General features: G+C 40.9%; 1 protein-coding gene across 2 annotated transcripts in view; it reads left to right on the top strand.

Moving 5' to 3' along the window:
- The window catches only part of GPR176 (G protein-coupled receptor 176), a 91,993-nt gene that overhangs the window by 55,413 nt on the left and 16,966 nt on the right, over positions 1-19,614 (top strand). Inside the window, exon 1 of one of the 2 annotated variants that reach the window (XM_067742639.1) lies at positions 9,396-17,892. The exons of the other annotated variant lie outside the window; for it this stretch is intronic. The gene's annotated coding sequence lies outside the window, so the exon portion shown is untranslated. Of the gene's footprint in view, positions 1-9,395; positions 17,893-19,614 lie in introns of those variants that run through there. 2 annotated transcript variants of the gene reach the window in all.

Genomic DNA, 19,614 nt, shown 5'->3' with positions numbered 1-19,614 from the left:
CTTGGTCTTCAGTCACTGTGACATTTTAGAAGAGAAACATATTCGAGATGGAAGAGATGACTGGAAATGGCATCAAATCCTTCCTGTGCTAAAATACATGCTCAAAAAAAAAAGTGCTACTCTGAGTCTGTGTTCTGAGCAAAACATTTCTGTGTGTGAAATTGCAGTTGCTATGACAACCAGGGGCTGCAGCCCACTGACCCGTGTTCCTAAGGAAAACAAGAGTTGATGTTTATGGATGAGAATCCAGCACTGCCCTAGAGAAAGAGGGAGCCCAGCATGTGTTTAAGTGCCAGGTTTTCATCTTGTGCCTTGGAGGAAATAAGTTCTCTGATGCTCCATGATCATCTGCCTTTTGCGTTAGGCCCTCCAATTATCTTTAACTAGGTGAAGCATCGGGAAGAAAACACCTCAACTAGAACATCAGTTTGAGTGGAAAAAAATAAAATTTTAAGTAGACAGTTCACCTGAAATAGTTGATTTACAACTTCAGAGTGAGGAACCCTGTCTTACTCTCTCTTGCTCTGGTATTCCAATTCTTGAAGAAATGGTGGAAACAAGGGTTTCTGACTCAGCAGTGCTTTCTTGTTTCTGGTCTTTTCAGGCTTATGTTTTCTTCATTGGTTTCATTCAAAGCAACATAACCTGTGTTGAACCTTGGAAGCTCTTGTAGGGGCAAATATTTACATACAAAATTTGAATGTTGTTCAAGAGGAGGATAAACTAACTGAACAAGTCTCAAATCCCAAATGTCTGTGAACAGACTCTTCCGCATCTCAGTTTGTGACACCATTATCTAGTCAGTTGTTCAAGTAGGAAATCTAGGAGTCATTTTTCACTTTTCTCTTTCTTTCACGCTCCACAGGTAACCCATCAGCAAATACTATTGATTATACCTCCACAATACATCCCAAATCTACCCATTTCTCTGTTTCAACTCCCACCATGGTAGTTTTAGGACAGTCATCTCCTGCCTGGATGACTTCATGTTCTCCTAACTGGGCTCACTCTCGCTACTCCTGCTTTTTACCATTCATTCTCCCCACAGCTGACAGGATGAGATATATATTTGAAATTAAACATTTTATTTTGAGATAACTGTTGATTGACATGTAGTTCTAAGAAATAATACAGAGATCCCACGTACCCAGTTTTCCAAATGGTCACATCTTTCATGATTTTAGTATAACATCACAACTAGGATATTGACATCTCTACATCAAGATACAGGACATTTTCATCACCACAAGGACTTTTTTTTTTTTTTTTTTTTTTTTTTCAGTACGCGGGCCTCTCACTGCTGTGACCTCTCCCATTGCGGAGCACAGGCTCTGGACGCGCAGGCTTAGCGGCCATGGCCCACGGGCCCAGCCGCTCCGCGGCATGTGGGATCTTCCCAGACTGGGGCACGAACCCGCGTCCCCTGCATCAGCAGGCGGACTCCCAACCACTGCGCCACCAGGGAAGCCCCACAAGGACTTTTATAATGACAACTACTTCCCTTCCACCACAGACCTCACCTTAGCCCCTAGCAACAACTAATCTAGTCTTCATTTCCATAATTTTTGTCTTTTCAAAGATGTTATATAGATGGAATCATACTATTGATATATAGTATGTATGTCTAGAACTTTTAGCATTATTTTGAAGAGTGGTAATAGTGGACATGCTTTAATTGCTTCTGATCTTAGGGGGAAAGCGTTCAGTCTTTCACCATTAACTGTAATGTAAGCTGTAGATTTTTGGTAAGTGTTCTTTATCAAGTTGAGTAAGTTCCTCTCTATTCCTATTTTTGTGAGACTTATTATCTTTAATGGGTGTTGAAAGTTGTTACATGCCTTTTCTTCACTGACTGATATAATCATGATCTTTCTTCTTTAGTGTGTTAATCTAGGAGATTACATTGATTTTCAAATGTTGAAGTAGTCTTGGGAATGATGCATAATTATTTTTATATATTGCTGAATTCTGTTTGCTAATATTTGTTAAGGATTTTTGTGTATATATTCATGAGGGATTTTGCTCTGTAATTCTCTCTGTCTCTGTCTCTCTTCCCCTCCCTTCCTCCCTCTCTCCCTTCCTTCCTTTCTTTCTTTTTGTACATTCTTTGGTTATTGATATCAGGATAACACTAGCTTCGTAAAATGAATTGGGAAGTGTTCCTTCCTCTTCTATTGAAGATTCTACAAGAGATTGTGTAAAATTGATGTTAAATTTTAAGAATTTGGTAAAATTCTCCAGTGACACTGACTGGGCCTGGAGATTTCTTTTGGGGGAAGTTTTTAAAGTACAAGCTAAATTTCCTTATTGATTATAAGACTGTTCAGATGATCTGTTCCATATTGTATAAACTGTTGTAATTTTTGTTTCTTGAGGAGTGGGCCCATTCCATCTAAGTTGTCATTTTTATGTGTATGGAGAAATTTCCTTACTATGCTTTTGATGTCTGCACAGTCTGTATTGATATCTCCTGTTTCATTCCTGATATTGGTAATGTGTGTCTTCTCTTTTTCCTTTGTTATTCTTTTTTTTTTAATTATTTTTTTAAAATCATTTTTAGCTGCCTTGGGTTTTTTATTTTTTAACATCTTTATTGGAGTATAATTGCTTTACAATGATGTGTTAGTTTCTGCTGTAAAACAAAGTGATTCAGCTATACATATACATACATCCCCACATCTCCTTCCTCTTGCATCTCCCTCCCACCCTCCCTATCCCACCCCTCTAGGTAGACACAAAGCACCGAGCTGATCTCCCTGTGCTATGCAGCTGCTTCCCACTAGCTATCTATTTTACATTTGGTAGTGTATATATGTCCATGCCACTCTCTCATTTCGTGCCAGCTTACCCTTCCCCCTTCCCATGTCCTCAAGTCCATTCTCTATGTCTGCATCTTTATTCCTGTCCTGCCCCTAGGTTCATTAGAACCAGTTTTTTGTGTTTTTTTTTTTTTAGATTCCATATATATGTGTTAGCATATGGTATTTGTTTTTCTCTTTCTGACTTACTTTACTCTGTATGACAGTCTCTAGGTCCATCCACCTAACTACAAATAACTCAATTTCACTTCGTTTTATGGCTGAGTAATATTCCATTGTATATATGTGCCACATCTTCTTTATCCATTCATCTGTCGATGGACACTTAGGTTGCTTCCACGTCCTGGCTATTGTAAATAGAGCTGCAATGAACATTGTGGTACATGACTCTTTTTGAATTATGATTTTCTCAGGGTATATGCCCAGTAGTGGGATTGCTGGGTGGCAGGCGGATTCTTAACCACTACGCCACCAGGGAAGTCCCTCCCTTGTTATTCTTGTTAGAGGTTTGTCAATTTTATTGATCTTTTCAAAGAACCAGCTCTTCATTTCATTGATTTTCTGTGTTGTTTTTCTGTTTTAAATGTCACTGATTGCTACTCATCTTTATTTCCTTTCTTCTTCTTGTTTTGTGTTTATTTTGCTCCTCTTTTTGTAGGTTCTTGAGTTGGGAGCTAAGATTACCAATCTGAGACTTTTCGTCTTTTCTTTCTTTTTTTTTTTTTTTTTTAAACATCTTTATTGGAGTATAATTGCTTTACAATGGTGTGTTAGTTTCTGCTTTACAACAAAATGAATCAGTTATACATATACATATGTACCCATATCTCTTCCCTCTTGCATCTCCCTGCCTCCCACCCTCCCTATCCCACCCCTCCAGGTGGTCACAAAGCACGGAGCTGATCTCCCTGTGCTATGCGGCTGCTTCCCAGTAGCTATCTACCTTACGTTTGGTAGTGTATATATGTCCATGCCTCTCTGTCGCTTTGTCACAGCTTACCCTTCCCCCTCCCCATATGCTCAAGTCCATTCTCTAGTAGGTCTGTGTCTTTATTCCTGTCTTACCCCTAGGTTCTTCATGACATTTTTTTTCTTAAACTCCATATATATGTGTTAGCATACGGTATTTGTCTCTCTCTTTCTGACTTACTTCACTCTGTATGGCAGACTCTAGGTCTATCCGCCTCATTACAAATAGCTCTAATGTAAGCTCTTAGTGCTATAAATTTCTGTCTCAACACTGCTTTAGCTGTGTCCTACAAGTTTGGATATGTTGTATTTTTTTTAATATGTTGTATTTTCATTTTCATTTAGTTCAACATATCCTTTGATTTACCTTGGGACTCCCTCTTTGACCCAGGGATTATTCAGAAATGTATTATTTAGTTTGCAAGTGTTTGGAGATTTTTGTTTTATTTCTTTTATCAATTTCTAGTTTGATTCCATTGTGGTCAGAGAATACACTCTACAATTTAAAAATAAATTTTTAATTTAGTTTTTAAATTGATTTGGTTGTGTTGGGTCTTAGTTGCAGCACGCAGGGATCTTTTTCGTGGCATGCGGGATCTTTCATGGTGGTGCGTGGGCTCTTTGTTGCAGCGCGTGGGCTTCTCTCTAGCTGTAGCGCATGGGCTCCAGAGCACGTGGGCTCAATAGTTGCAGCGCGTGGGCTTAGTTGCCCTGTGGCATGTGGGATCCTGGCTCCCCAACCAGGGATCGAACCCATGTCCACTGCATTGGAAGGTGGATTCTTAACCACTGGACCACCAAGGAAGTCCCTATAATTTCAATTTTTAAAGAATTATTGAAGGTTTTTTTTTCTATGGCTATGGCTATGGTCTATCTTGATATATGTTCCATTAGCACTTGAAAAGAATGTGTATTCTGCTATTGGACAGAGTGTTCTATAAATGTTGATTAGATCCTGTTGATCGATGGTAGTATTGAATTCTTCTATATCCTCACAGATTTTTCTGTCTAGTTGTTCTATCACTTGCTTGAAAGAGAGGTGTTGAAGTCTCCAACTATAACTGGATTTGTCCATTTCTGCTTTCAGCTCTGGAAGTTTTTGATTCACATATTTTGTTCTTTGATGCATATTCATTTAAGATCACTATGTCTTCTTGCTGGATTTACTCTTTCATCATTATATGGTGTTCCTCTCTGTCTCTGGTAATTTTTGTTGTTGTAGTTCTGAAGTCTACTTTATATGATATTAATATAGCCACTCCTGTTTTCTTTGATGTTTGCATGATATGTATTTTCCCTTCCTTTTACTTTCAACCCATGTATATCATTATATTTGAAATGTGTTTCTTGAAGATAGTGTGTAGTTGGGTCATATTTTTTTATTCTGTTTGCCAGTCTCTGTCTTTTAATTGGTTTATTTGGACCATTTGCATTTAATGTAATTATTGATATGTTAGGGCTTAAGTCTGACATTTTATTTTTTTGTTTTCTTTTTGTTCTCTCAGTCTTTTGTTTCTCTCTTTTTCCTGCTTTCCTGTGGATTTCTTGGTCATTTTTTAGAATTCCGTTTATATTTATCTATAGTGTTTTTGAATGTATCTCTTTGTATAGCTTTTTTAGTGGTTGCTGTAGGCATTATATTACATACATATAACTTATCACAGTCTATTGGTGCCATCATTTTACCAGTTCATGGTATAGAAACTTTATCTCCTTTGCCCTTCCCCATTTATAGTATAATCCTTGTGAATATTTCCTCTATATACATTTAGAACCACATTAGTGTTATAATTTTTTATTTCAACCATCAAACACAATTTTGAAATCTTGAGAAGAAAAATGTATTGTATTTTCCTATATTTTACTGTTTCCATTTTTTTCTTTCTTCTTGAAAATCCAAGATTCCACCCTTTATCATTTTCTTTCTATTTAAGAGAAATTTCTTTAGTCATCCTTTTAGAGTAGGTCTGCCTGCCGTTTATTCTTAAAGGATATTTTCACTAGATATATGATTCTGGTTTGACAGTTCTTTTCTTTCAGCACTGGAAAGTGTTGTGCCACTTGTTTCTGGCCTCCATGATTTGTGGTGAAAAAATCCGCTATTATTCTAATTGTTTTTTCACTATAGGTAATAAGGTTTCATTTTTCTCTTGTTTACTGTTTCCAAGATTTTTGTCCCTGTCTTTAGTTTTCAGAAATTTGACTATGATGTGTGTTGGTGTGGACTTCCTTGAGATTATCTTCTTTTGGGTTTACTCTACTTGAATCTGTATATTTATGTCTTTTGCAAAATATGGGAAATTTTTAGCCATTATTTTTTCAAGTACTATTTCAGCCTCACTATCATTTGCCTCTGCTTCCAGAATTCAATGACATGAATGTTAGATCTTTTATTATAGTTACACAGATCCCTGAGCCTTGGATCACTTTTTTCAATCTACTTTCTCTCTTATGACAGATTGGGTATTTTCTATTTTATGTTATTTTATTTTATTATCTTACATCTTTATTGGAGTATAATTGCTTTACAATGGTGTGTTAGTTTCTGCTTTATAACAAAGTGAATCAGTTATACATATACATATGTTCCCATATCTCTTCCCTCTTGTGTCTCCCTCCCTCCCACCCTCCCTATCCCACCCCTCCAGGTGGTCACAAAGCACCGAGCTGATCTCCCTGTTATTTTATTATTTTTTGATGGGGCCCATTTTTAATGTTTTTATTGAATTTGTTACATGAGGACCACCCTGAAGTGGTATAGAGATCCAGTTCTGTTTCCAATAATTGGCTTCCAGCCAGAGAATGAGTTATGTTTAAAGTAGTTCCAAACCAGGTGAGGATGGAGAAATTATCTGTGTCAAGTAGGGGCAGGTCAGCATGACTGGTGACAAGTTGTGACCCCTGTTTACAACTGAAGTCAGATATCTCATCTCAGTTTGCCCTGGATTTTCCTAGTTTCAGCAGGGGAAGTCTTGCATCCTGCAAATTCCCTCTGTCCTAAGAAAACGAGGATGGTTGGTCACCCTTGGAGAGTCTGAGAGTTATCTCAGCACGTTTTCTGGTTGGATCTGGGGAGGGAAGAGGTTGAGAGGGCATTGGAGTAGTTTGAGATCATTGCTGGGCTGTCCAAGTTTGATTCTTCAAAGCCTTGTACAGTTGAGGGCTTGCTAATGTATGTTCTCCTTAAGGCAGCAAACCAAGGAAAACGGTGGGTACTCCCTGGGCCAGGATCTATGTGTCCTATTGGTTCTTGCTCCAAATTCTCACCCAATCTATTTTTTTTTCAGTCAGGGGTGGGTGAGGTGGAGGAGCTCCCATTGGGTTACTAGGACCAGTTTGAAAGAAGATTCCTTGATCTCTGTTCATTGCCCCCTGCCCCCACCCGCCTTATCTGACCCTGTGTCAGTGGTAGAACCATGAACACTGTCTAGTTGTGATTTAGATACTAGGGTAGGTGAACAGCTAAACTGACAGCTATATAATGTGCGTTGAGGTGAAATACACATTTTATAGCAGGGTTTCCCAAAGTGTGGTCTGAAATTACCTTTCCAAGATCACCTGGGGGCTTATTAAATACAGATTCCTAGGCACAACGCCATAGACTATGAATCAGCAGGTTCAGGGAGAGGACCAGGAAAGTACCTTTTTACAAGCACCCCATGTCGTATTCATGAATCCTGACATTAGAGGACCACTTTTCACTTGTTCTATACTATTTAGGTGATGTCCAGAGGATATCGGGGGGAAATCTGTATCCGATTTTACTTCTAGTTGGAAGGGCCGTGAAAAAAATATTTAGAACTTTGAAGGGCTTTATCATATATTGTCATTCTGTTAATTGTGTGACGTTAAGGTTTGGGTAAAAGTTAGAAGAGCAATAGTAGCCATCCCCCCGGACACTTTACTGATGCTATTCTTTCCACTTTCAGCAGTGGAAGGAGAACTTGAGTGGAAAATGACAGAATAATATCTTCATAGCAGTTTAACAGCCTTTGCTCTCAGCTTTACAGGCCTCCCCTAGGATTGAAGGGAAAATTAAATGAGGGAAGTGAGTCAAAATCACATAGAAGAGAGTACTTGCTACCCTATATTCTGAAACAGGGCTAAATTCCCAGATCTGTAAGCTATTTTTTTGTTGTTGTTGAAGTCAGCATTTTCTTTCCTGTTAACGGCACCTGCTGCCATCAGATGTCTGGTATTTTAAAAATCATATCTACTCTAGAAAGAGATTTATTGCATTTTAAATCCAGATGACATCTTAGCTGGGGATTAGGCTTTTTTCCCACCTCAGGCAGAGCTACGCTTATATAATGATCTTTTGCACAAGCAGAGAGTGCTACTGCTCTGTCAGTCGGCTGGTAAGTTCAAACTCCAGATGTGGGCTAACATGCAAAATGTGATTCTGGGAGTGCTGGTTTGATTCACTGTCACTGGGGCTGACCTGGAGCTCTGCTTCAGTTGGCAGCAGTTTTCATGGTGGTGGTGGTGGTTATGGTGGTGGGAGTGGCTGGACAGTAGGGCCTCTTAATATTCAGGATTGAATTGAATGCCTTGTTAGTCTAACAATGGCCCAAACTAAGGATAATAAAAGTAATGATTTAGAAGTATAAATTTTTTTCTTGTTTATAAATTACCTTTTAAATACATACCAGTGGGGCTATTTTGTGCTGGTTTTCGTCCCCTACTTGCAGGGCACCAGCCCTCTTCAGATTCAAATGAGACATTTCACATGTGCTTTCCAAAGTCTGGATGCCCATGTGAGAGCCACTCTTATTTCCTTTTCCATTTCAACCATCAGGCTCTGATTGCACATCTGACAGTGTCTTGAGATTATCTCCTTCTTCCCCCAAATTCCCAGAAATTCGTTTCTTTTCGTCTCCTTGGGTTCAAGGCACTGGCTAAAGTTTCTCATAAAGTCTCCAAATTCTTCTTCCTTGAACAAAGGGGGTCGGGGAGGGGCTGTGGGACCAGAGTCCTCCTGGTACAGAGTGGTCCAAGGTCCCATATTATATGGTGAGTCAGGAACACCATATTTCAATCAGATGATAGGAGTGTGAACTTACACATAGCAAAGGAAGAGATAACACGGAGAGGTAAAAATGTGTCGTGGAAGTATTATGATCTGGTGGGGGACCTGACAGCTCTGATTATCTCCCTTCCAGCACAGAATGGCAGGTGAGTGTGCGTTGTCATAATTAGCCTGTGCAATTAGGATGACTTCACAGATATTTGCTTTAATTGACTTTAGTAATAACCTAAATGATAATCTTCTCAGATAAAAATAATTCCACAGTGACTGTCTAGGTATCACGATATATCATTGTTTAAAGTAGTGTGTACTTTCTAAAAAGAAAATCTGTATATGTCTCTAGGGCCAAGTATTTATTACATCCTTATTATTGTTATTAATTATTAATAAATAAAATCTATTTGTTAAGACAATAATTATATATCTGTATTTATAATTATATATATATACACATATATAAAGCACTTTATACATGATTTAAAACAGCGTAATTTAAACCAAAGTTTACTCATCTAAAACCGACAGAGGTCATGAACAGTCCACTTTCTCCACTGTCCTGGAGATTGATAGTCTGGACCTACATGAGTTACTGCAAATAAAAACATCCTCTCTAAGAGCTGGTTCTGCCCAAGGAGTTCAGCTGGAACCTACCAGATTCAGCAGTGTAGCCCATTTAAGTGGTTGTTTGATGTCACACGTGGACTGCCTCAGGTGTGCATTAAGTGTAAGGCCTTGACAGTAAGGATTTTTTGGTTTGTTCATTTTTTTGCTTATTTATTTAATTTTTACAGTTTTATTTATTGATTATTTATCCTGTACTTACTTGATAATATTCTGACTATTTTGGGGCTAGGATAATTGCATCCCTTCTCAAACCTAAAGCAGAAGAACAAAGGTAAAAATTTATCCCAAAGTGTAGCTAATAGGGAGGTACTTAAATGTCTCTGAGTATACAAAGTGTGAAAAATTCCTTTCTCTCTCTCTCTCTCTAGACTTTTTATAAAAAGAAAAGCCTTTTGAAGTAACTGCCCAAAGTAAAAGAGATGAGTGTTGAAGACAGTGGCAGAGACAGCATTGTTCTCTAGCAGCCTTTCCTGCTCTTTCCATAACAATGGAAACCCTGATTTTTAGATAGGCACAGGCTGCTCAGAGTAAAGACGGGCTCCATGGCAACCAGTGTGGTCCTGTAACCAGTGCAAAGCATCACATGATAGCTTCCTGAAATTTTCCTTAAAGACAGTTGACACATGCTATCATTTTCCCAGCTTCATCCCTTCTTCCACCCTGCTGCCTGAAATACTGATGTGTTTCAAGGAGTTTTAGTTGCTACCTTGGACTATGAGAAATGGGGCCCCCCTATTGGGGATGGTCGAATGGTGAACTGGAAAGATGTTGAAGATTTTGTTGGGCAGAACCTCTGTAAGCAGCCCTGGACAGTCTCTGGATTTTTATATGAGACAGAAACACTTTTTTGCCTTGCTTATGCTACTATTTCTTGTTTAGCCAAATCTAACCTTAAGTGATAACAATGATACAACTCTAAAGGAAGGGAGATTTCATAGCCTTTCCATGAAGTTTATTCAAGGGCTTAAGCATCCTTAAGGACAAAATATTACTTTTTATTTTTAAAAAAGTATCTTTGATGCAATCGATTCCTGTTTTCTCTTGTTCAAGCCTCTGAAAATGGAGAACAGTTGGTTGACTTCTTCCCCATAATAAATCTTTGTGGAACGTAAGATTTTTGTTTTCACCTTAATTTTATAGCTTTTTGCCCATCAGTGGATCTGGAACTCTAAGTAATTATCCTTTAATTTTATGAAAAATATTCACAACCAGACTCTTTTTTTTAGTAAGAGAATTAGCTATGCTAGGCTTGGGGTTGTAATTATGCCTGTGATTTGTTATTAGTGGGTTGCAACAGGTTTGCTCTTATGAAATGAATAAGCTGTTTGCTGAACTATGAAAGGAGGAGACAGAGAGAGGGTACTTCTACTATAACATCTGGGGAGAAGTAGTAGAAAATGGGCTTTCCCTGTGTATGCGTGTGAGCGGGTTAGTGAGGGAAAGAAAGAGAGAGAGAGAGAGAGAGAGAGAGAGAATATCTTCAAAGCAAAACACTTCGTATGTTTAATTGCTGCCCTGTTTTGTGGCTTCCTGAGGAGCAGGAGGCTCACCCAGTGAGGGAGCAATGTCACATTCCTCGGGTGCATGAAATTGGAACCCATGTCTGAGATGCCAGACACATTTCTGTGCCAGCTGTCTTTATATTCTGACTGATTCAGGAGACCACATTCCCTGCAAAACAGTCACTCAATGCAACCTCTAAGGGACATGTAATTAAATACATATTAAGACTTCCGGGCTTCCCTGGTGGCGCAGTGGTTGAGAGTCCGCCTGCCGATGCAGGGGACGCGGGTTCATGCCCCGGTCCGGGAAGATCCCACATGCCACAGAGCGGCCGGGCCCGCGAGCCATGGCCACTGAGCCTGCGCGTCCGGAGCCTGTGCTCCGCAACGGGAGAGGCCAAGACGGTGAGAGGCCCGCGTACCGCAAAAAAAAAAAAAAAAGTCTTCCCTCATTTCTGTGCCCCACACCTTCAGGCACACACTGACTGAGCCTTTTTTTTTTCTTTTTCAATAACAGCTTTATTGAGACATAATTCACTTACCAGACAATTCACCTTTAGAGTGTACAAGTCAATGGTTTTTAGCATATTCACAGAGTTGGGCAACCATCACCACAATCAGTTTTGGAACATTTTCTTCAGCCCGAAAAGAAACCCCATACTCATTAGCAGTCACTCCCCATTGCCCCTTAACCCCCAGCCTTAGGCAACCACTAATCTACTTTCTGTCTCTATGAACTTGCCTATTGTGGACATATCATACAGATGGATTCATATAATATGTGGTCTTTTGTGACTGGCTTTTTCACTTAGCATGTTTTTGAGTTCATGCGTGTTGTAGCATGTATCAGAACTTTATTCCTTTTTATGGCTGAATAATACTCCTTTGTATGGATATACCACATTATCTTTGTTCGTCAGTTGATGAACATTTGGGTTGTTTCCACCTTGGGGCTGTTATGAATAGTGCTGCTATGAACACTTGTGTACAAATTTTTCTGTGGACCTGTGATTTCATTTCTCTTGGGTCTATGCTTAGGAGTAGAGTTGCTGGATGTGGTAGGCAGCAGAGTGGTTCCTTCTCAGAGAGAAGAGATGGGGACTCAGAAAGGGTCCAACTTTGTCCTTGAGGGAGATGTTTAAAGTCTGTGCGTTGGAGCTGTAAAACCAGGTTGCCAAGTTTTCAGGTGAGGTGAGGGCAGTGCCAATAAAGTCAAAGCAATAAGTGACTACGCAGTATAACAGAGAAAGTAGTCTAAACAAATTCTACCATATAGGTTTGGCTTACTAATTCTCATTTTAATTTTTGACCAGTCCGTCAAGCAACTTATACTTTCAAGTCCCTTCTGGGTGTGTCCTAAGCTCACCCTGCCATCCCAGGGTGAGTTACTTTTCCCTGCAGACAGCTGCAACCTCACTCTATAGGACCTTCCTAGATTCCACCCCAGAACATTGGTTATGCTTGCGAACTCCTTGTTTCCTGCACGCACATCTCACCTGGAATTTTGGGATTTTTTTCTCATCTCATAGCTTCCTTCGTTAAGCCACGGTTTTTCATAAATCCATTCCACCAGAGGTGAGGTAATTTCCGGGAATGAATCTTCGGTCCTTGTTCTTAGCATCCAGATAGCAGTATCAGGTGTTGTCTCTTCCTACGGAGACAGTTTGGTGCGGTGGTTTCATCCTGACTTCGGAGTCTGACTGCTTGGGACTAAATTCCAGCTCTACCACTTCTTATTTCTATAAACTCGGGCAAATGACATAACCTCTCAGTGCCTTAGTTTCTTTATCTGTAAAGTGGGATTAAATAGAACCTATCTCATGGGGTTCTTATAAAGTGCGCATGGTGCATGCAAAGCCTTAGGGAGTAAGTGCTCGCTGAATGCTGGTGAGCCGTTGTTCTTCCCAACATCAGCACCCTCTGCTTCCATTCCAGGTACTCCAGCCTGGACGAACAGGCCCACAGGCGATATGGTGGGAGGGCAGTGTTGCTATATTCTCGTATAGGCTGAAGCGCCTCTGTCCTCAGTTTCGCATCAGGCTGGAAGCAGTGGTTGGTTTGCCTGTGGGGCATGCCGATGTCTCCTCTAACTCCTTTTTTTTGAGTCTCCTGGCTCTTCACAACAAAGGCAGACATTTTCATTTTATTGGAGCTGAGGAAAATCACACTTTTATGATTACTTGTCCTGCTCCCCGAATTGATTGCAAGAAACCATGTCTGGCACCTTTGATCCCTGTTACTGTCTCAGGCGATGCTTAGTCTGTGCGCCCCCAGACCCCCTCAAGGTCCCCGTCTGTCCGCTGCCCTTCTAGCTGGCAGAGGGCCAACTCCACCCTCAGTGAACCAGGAAGGAAGCCTGAGCAGCGTCCAAAGTCACAGTGGCCTCAGGCAAAGGTGGGAAACGCCGGCCCCATCCACCTCTCCTCTCAGTGTCTCTCCCTCAGTGTCAGCAACGCGCATGTCTGTCAGGCTAGGAGCCAGGGAGTGCCTTTGCCCCTCTCTTCCCCACATAGGTGCCTACCTGTCCTAGGAAAGGAAGTTCCCCTCAGCCTGCTATCACTGCCGGAAAGCGAGCAAAACATCATTTCCCCAGGTGGTAAGGGCCAAAAAACCCAGAAATGTCTGTATTTTAACAGTAGACTTTTGGAAATAGAAAAATTAACCCCTAAAGCTGTCTTCAGTCAGCTGAAGACTGTCTTCAGCATCATACCAGGCTGGATAGACATAGAGAGGTGTGTGTGAGCAAACATATTTTCCCTTTCACTTCTTTAGTTTAGAAACAAATTAAGTTACACACGTGTATTATGCCATCCGCCCATTCCACTTTGCTTCAAGTAATCAATGTTGACAGCCTGGGGTGTATCCTTCTATATATTTCTCTATCTTCCTATAGGGACATGCCACAGTTTATCCTAATGATGGGCATTCAGGTTGTTTTCAATCTTGAGGTCATGGTCAGCAGTCCTTCAGCAAACATAGCTCAATGTACAGCCTTATATATTGATTCTTTTATTTGTAGGATAGTTTCACAAAAGTAGGACTGGTCAAGGAACATGCGTTTAGTAGATACTGCCAGGTTACTTTTCATTCACTATAGCGATCTACTTGCCCACCAAAAACATAAAATGTTTATATCCCCATAGCCTTTAATACTTGATCTTATAAATTTTATTTTTGCTAACTAGTGGTGGGAAATGTTTTCTCCTTTTAATTTTAATTTTTGCCATTCTCTGAGGATACCCTGTGTCAGTGGTCAGTGGTCTTTCTTGGACGCTGACCCTGCTGGCACATTTGCAACTGCTTTCAGGCCTCCACAGGCTTCAGTTTTCTCCAGGCAAGAGCTGAAGAAGCAGCTTTAATGAGCATGATGGATTTTAATCATAGAAGCTCATTGCACCGTATGAATTAAAAACCATCGAAAAGATGGATTTCATGTAAATGCCATTTGGAAAGGTTACAGGAACAAGAAGGAAACAATGTGTGTGCACAGGTGCTGTGGGTGTTCTGGCTTTGCCCCAGCTCTGCAGTGGTCACGCTGTGGGCGTGCTGCCTTGCTCTACCCTGCTCTCTGCAGAACCTGTAGAAGCCCCCTGCAGAAGGGGAGGACCTTCCAGTGGCCAGCATGTCGGGCTTAGAGAGAGAAGCACCTGGAGAGTTAAGGACTCCTAGGGCCCAGCAGCTTCTGAGCCTTTCTTGCACCTTCCTTGCTAAAACTAGGTCCACCTTCCTGTGTGGTCCCCCTTTCCTGAGGTTTTTCTAGTTTGCAAGCATCCCTGGGTCCTGTCTTTACTCCAGCTATGGAAATTTTTTCCAGAAGTATACTCCCTCTCAATGTCCTTTGCTGAATAGTAAGTTTTTCTAGAAGTGACTTCCCACTTCTGCTTCTAGCCGGTACCCTTAATTCCTCATTCCTTGTTCTGCTCTGGCTTGCTCAGACTGGATGTTTCTTGGATCAGATTTGTACCACAATTCTGGGGACTGATTTGTTGTGGGTTGCAGCTCTCCTCTGAGGCCTAAGGTTTTTCTCTTTTTCCCTCTTCTGCCACTCTGTCCTCCTTATCTGGCTGGTGAAGTAGGCACCCCAGCGCAATTCATGCTAACACTCTTGGGGGTGCTTGCCCCCCACAGAGGCAGTGTATGTAATCTGGGAGACAGAGCATGATGTACGAAGGTCTGCCTGACCCAAGTAGACCTGTTACTGAGCTTATGGTGGACTAGAGCAGTGTTCAACCCCAAACTGGCTGAAGTGCTTTCCAGAAATGTTAACAGTAATCCATTCTGAAAAGTATATGCCCTACCAGTGATGCCTCATCCATGAAGCCTAGGGCACTGGGCACAGGGACTACCGCTTCTGGATCTTCATATAACTGCTCACCCACTGATTAGCAAAACTCCATGAGAAGTGATTGCGCCTGCTATAGGCAAAAATTTTGGAGGAAAAGGTTCTGTACACATTGCTGGTGGAACGGAGAAATCAATGTCACAGAAATATAAACACCAGAAAATAAGCATATATGTACAGTGTTTATTGCAATATTAGTTATAATGGCAAAAACTGATAAACAAAGTGAATGCCCATCTAGAGGACAAAGGGTGAATAATAAACTGTGATATATTCATATATGTCTAAATACAGCGTATAAATTTACGAATAAATAGAAAATCACACTAGTGTCCACAAAGAAGAACAGTATGTACAAATGGTATACCGTTTACATAAAATTGTGTTTATACACATATAGAGGTGTATTAAAAGATGATGACCAGAATATTAATCATGTTTCATGTTTATCTTAAGGTGGTGGGATTCCAGGTGATTTTTCTTTCTTCCTATACTTTTCTGAACCATTTGAATTTATAATAGTGAACATGTGTTAGTTTAAAAAAAAACACTCAGAAATAAACTAAAGCTGGGACTTCCCTGGTGGTCCAGTGGTAAAGAATCCACCTTGCAGTGCAGGGGATGCAGGTTCAATCCCTGGTCTGGGAACTAAGATCTCACATGCCACAGGGCAACTAAGCCCGCGTGCCACAACTACTGAACTCATGCGCCTCAACTGGAGAGCCTGTGTGCCGCAAACTACAGAGCCCATGCACTCTGGAGCTTGCATGCCACAACTAGTGAAGAGAACACCCACACGCCACAACTAGCAAGAAGCCCACGCGCCACAACGAAGAGCCTGCACGCTGCAACAAAAGATCCTGCATGCCTCAACAAAGATCCCGTGTGCCGCAACTAAGACCGGTTGCAGCCAAAGGTAATAAAGTAAAATAAAAAAAAAAGAAATAAATCTTAAAAAAAAAGAAATAAACTAAAGCTATTTTCATTGTGAAAAAGCTGAGAGGTAGAGGAAGGAGACGCAGAGGTTGTAATGAGTAGCCAGAATCTTCTGGCTTTTCCCAAGGCACGTGATTCAAGAGATTAAGACAATGTCTTTTATGGCAATGTCTTTTATGACCTTGGAAGTCTCACTGTTGTTTTGCTACATCCCATTGTTTACCTATTCAGTTGTGGGAGAAGCCTACGTGGGGACAGGAATACCAGGAGGCAGGGATCACTGACCATCTTGGAAGCTGATTACCGTAGGGGGGCCTGAAGGTATTGTTTTTCCCAGAAGTCTTAACAGTTAGCAAAAATATCTTTCCTCTGCACAAGATTTACATAGTCTTATGTGGAAACAAGGAGGTATAGATGACTCTTCCAGGTTCCTTCCATTCATGTGAGTATATAAAGTCAATCAAATGTTGTAGATTACTTTCTTATTCCTATTAAAGCATTATAGAGTTTCTAATTGGAAAAATGACAATTTAAAATGTTGTAGCTGGTCACTGTTTCCTTGACCATTGTATATATGCTCACTTTTATTTCCTTGGGGTAATATTAAAATTTGTTGGCTAATATTTATTAGCCAATGTTCTGCCTTTGGCCATGGTGTTTGCATGCTTAAACCTTTATAAGAATAATGTCAGAGGCAAGACTAATGGAAACTGGAGCTTAATGAAAGTGAACAGATTTTATATTTTATCTTATTTACTTCATTCACATTGAATCAGTGACATTGACTACACTCTGAAAGCCAGTAATTTACAAACACACAAAGAGGAAAATCAGTATCTCACAAGATAAAAAATGCTTCCCCTGGGGCTTCCCTGGTGGCGCAGTGGTTGGGAGTCCGCCTGCCGATGCAGGGGACACGGGTTTGTGTCCCGGTCCGGGAGGATCCCACGTGCCGCGGGGCGGCTGGGCCCGTGGGCCATGGCCGCTGAGCCTGTGCGTCCGGAGCCTGTGCTCCGCAACGGGAGAGGCCACAACAGTGAGAGGCCCGCGTACCGCAAAAAAAAAAAAAAAAAAATGCTTCCCCTGGCCTTTTGTTTCATAATGGGGAATTAAGAGGTCACGTCTCTTCATTGATCTTAGTGCTTTACACAAGCTAATAGTATTTCATGCTGATTTTATTTTGAACCAGCAGGAAAATTACATGGTAAATGACTCAGTGTTATTCAAATCAGCAAATATTAGAGGAAAAATACAGGAATTGGAAGCTGCTCATTCATGAAATGCTAAAGGAGAATTCTCCTTCTCTGTTTATCTGTATCACTGTGGTTACCATAATCATGAATCCTGGATTCTTGGAACGTGATACAAAGAAAAGAAACCTTTTGTCCAGTTTTCAGCAATGTGACTAATGAATATTCAGGCACAGAAGGCCTTGGTTGCCTTAAATAGTCACTGGGAAATGCACGTACAAGCTAGGTCTTGGCGTGGAGATAAATGGAATTGCAATTATTCTCCCTATTATTTTGCTCTCAATTTTTGTCATCTTCTCTTCTCTCTCCATCCTCTGCTACTACTTGAAGGAGAAAAAGGGGAAAAGAGAGAAAGAGAAATGTTAAGAATCTGCTTTCTGAAAGGTGTTATTGCTGCCCATCCACACGCCCTTCATTACAGGTATTTCCAAAATCGTGTTACACCTGCAAGGCCCCTAAATACATCTTATTGGTTCAGTTCTTGCCTCACAAAGAGTCATATCCAAGTTCAGAGTCTAGACTGAGGCTGTCTCACTTATCAAGCTCCTTCCATGTTACCCATGTGCCAATCCCCGCTTCTTACAGAGCTCTTGGCTCCTAGTATTTTATCTGAGCATTTATTTCATTTTCTTATGTTGTTGGTGGGCCTTGATGGGCTGTGTGCTGTAACTGATCTTTTCAATGTCTCTTGTGTTCTATTCCCCACCGAGCTCTGACTTTCAGATCCATCACTTCCTTCCGGAGCCTTCCCTGCCTTGACCATGTGTCTCTGGCCCTGGCCTGGGTCTGGCTTCCTCCAGATCTTATACCATCTGCTGCTCTGGCTCTCCTGATCCCAGCTCCTCACTCTACAAACACCCCTCTGCTGCTGGCCTCCTCCTTCCTTGCAGGAATTGGAGAAAGTGGTGAAGGAGACATGGGAAAGTCTATGCTAGAGCAGATGGAACCTCCCCACTAGTGAGGGAGTGGCCCGAAATCTGCTAGGAGAAGGTTTAGAATTGCCATTTCTTGCCCCTCACCTTCCAGCCTCTCCCCTTCTCCTTCCAAACTCAGCTAAAAAAAAAAAAGCAATGGAGCTTTCAACTCTGAATTAATGTCATTGTCAGATTGTGCCAGATCGTAAGGAATAAGGGATGCTCATTTCCAAAATCTTATTCCTCCACCTCACATCAGCCACGCTGGGTCCCCGTGGACTGAAGCAGGATTGGGCTCACTTTCCTTTCTTAGCCCTCTAATTATCTTACCCTTGTGTTCTTTGGAAATAGTTTCAACATAATTTTCCCTTTCAGACTGCATAATTGTAGTTGCTGGAACTGAGGGCGTAGGAGAATAGAATGCATGTGTATTCTGTGCACGTTCACTAGACTAATTATAGTATAGTGTGATATATTGTTGAATACATCACTCTCAAGCTGCTCTGACACTGTGTGCTGGTGATCGGGAGATAGTAAACATTCAGCTTGTTGATCAGAGGCAGTTGGCATCAATAGATGTACCTGAAAAACTGAGTACACAGAAAAAACATTCTGATAATTCTGATAGAGTCACATTGAACTTCAAGCTTTTATTCATTCATTTATCTGGGTATTTATGACGCAACTCCTAGATACAAAACCATGGTTTGTGCTCATGAGGGTCAACAGAATTTCCAGATAAGGTTCTTCTCAGGCTTCGTAATCTCACAATATTTTATGGGAGAAATAACCCCTCTAGGCTAATGCTATATGAACGCTGCAGAAGATACAGACCCTGCCTTCAAAGACTACATAAGCAATTTAATATAGACAAGAACCTCTTAGTAGGATGGCCTGTGGCGTAGACATTTAAGGCAGTGAACTACTTCACCTCCACTTAATCAGGAATATCTTGTTAGCATGCAGATCCAGGGGGAGCTTGTGTAATGAGAGAGAGAGTTTGATAACTGGTTTCCTCCTTTTCCCTGGAAGCTTTCTCTATACACCTACTGAGGGGGAAATGGAGCTTGTGGTTATTAAAGGTTCGAAGCTGTCACAGTTAGATGGGGCCAATGATACTGAGACTCTTGCCATATTTTTTTTTCAGGGAATAATATACCTTTCAGGGAGGTTAACCTATTTAATGTGAGAGATCGGAGAGCAAGGAATCCTGTGAAGTTATGAAAATT

The sequence above is a fragment of the Pseudorca crassidens genome, chromosome 1, assembly GCF_039906515.1.
Source record: "Pseudorca crassidens isolate mPseCra1 chromosome 1, mPseCra1.hap1, whole genome shotgun sequence".
Taxonomy (NCBI): domain Eukaryota; kingdom Metazoa; phylum Chordata; class Mammalia; order Artiodactyla; family Delphinidae; genus Pseudorca; species Pseudorca crassidens.
The sequence above is the reverse complement of the archived record's forward strand: the minus strand, read 5'-3'. Positions and strand labels throughout refer to the sequence as shown.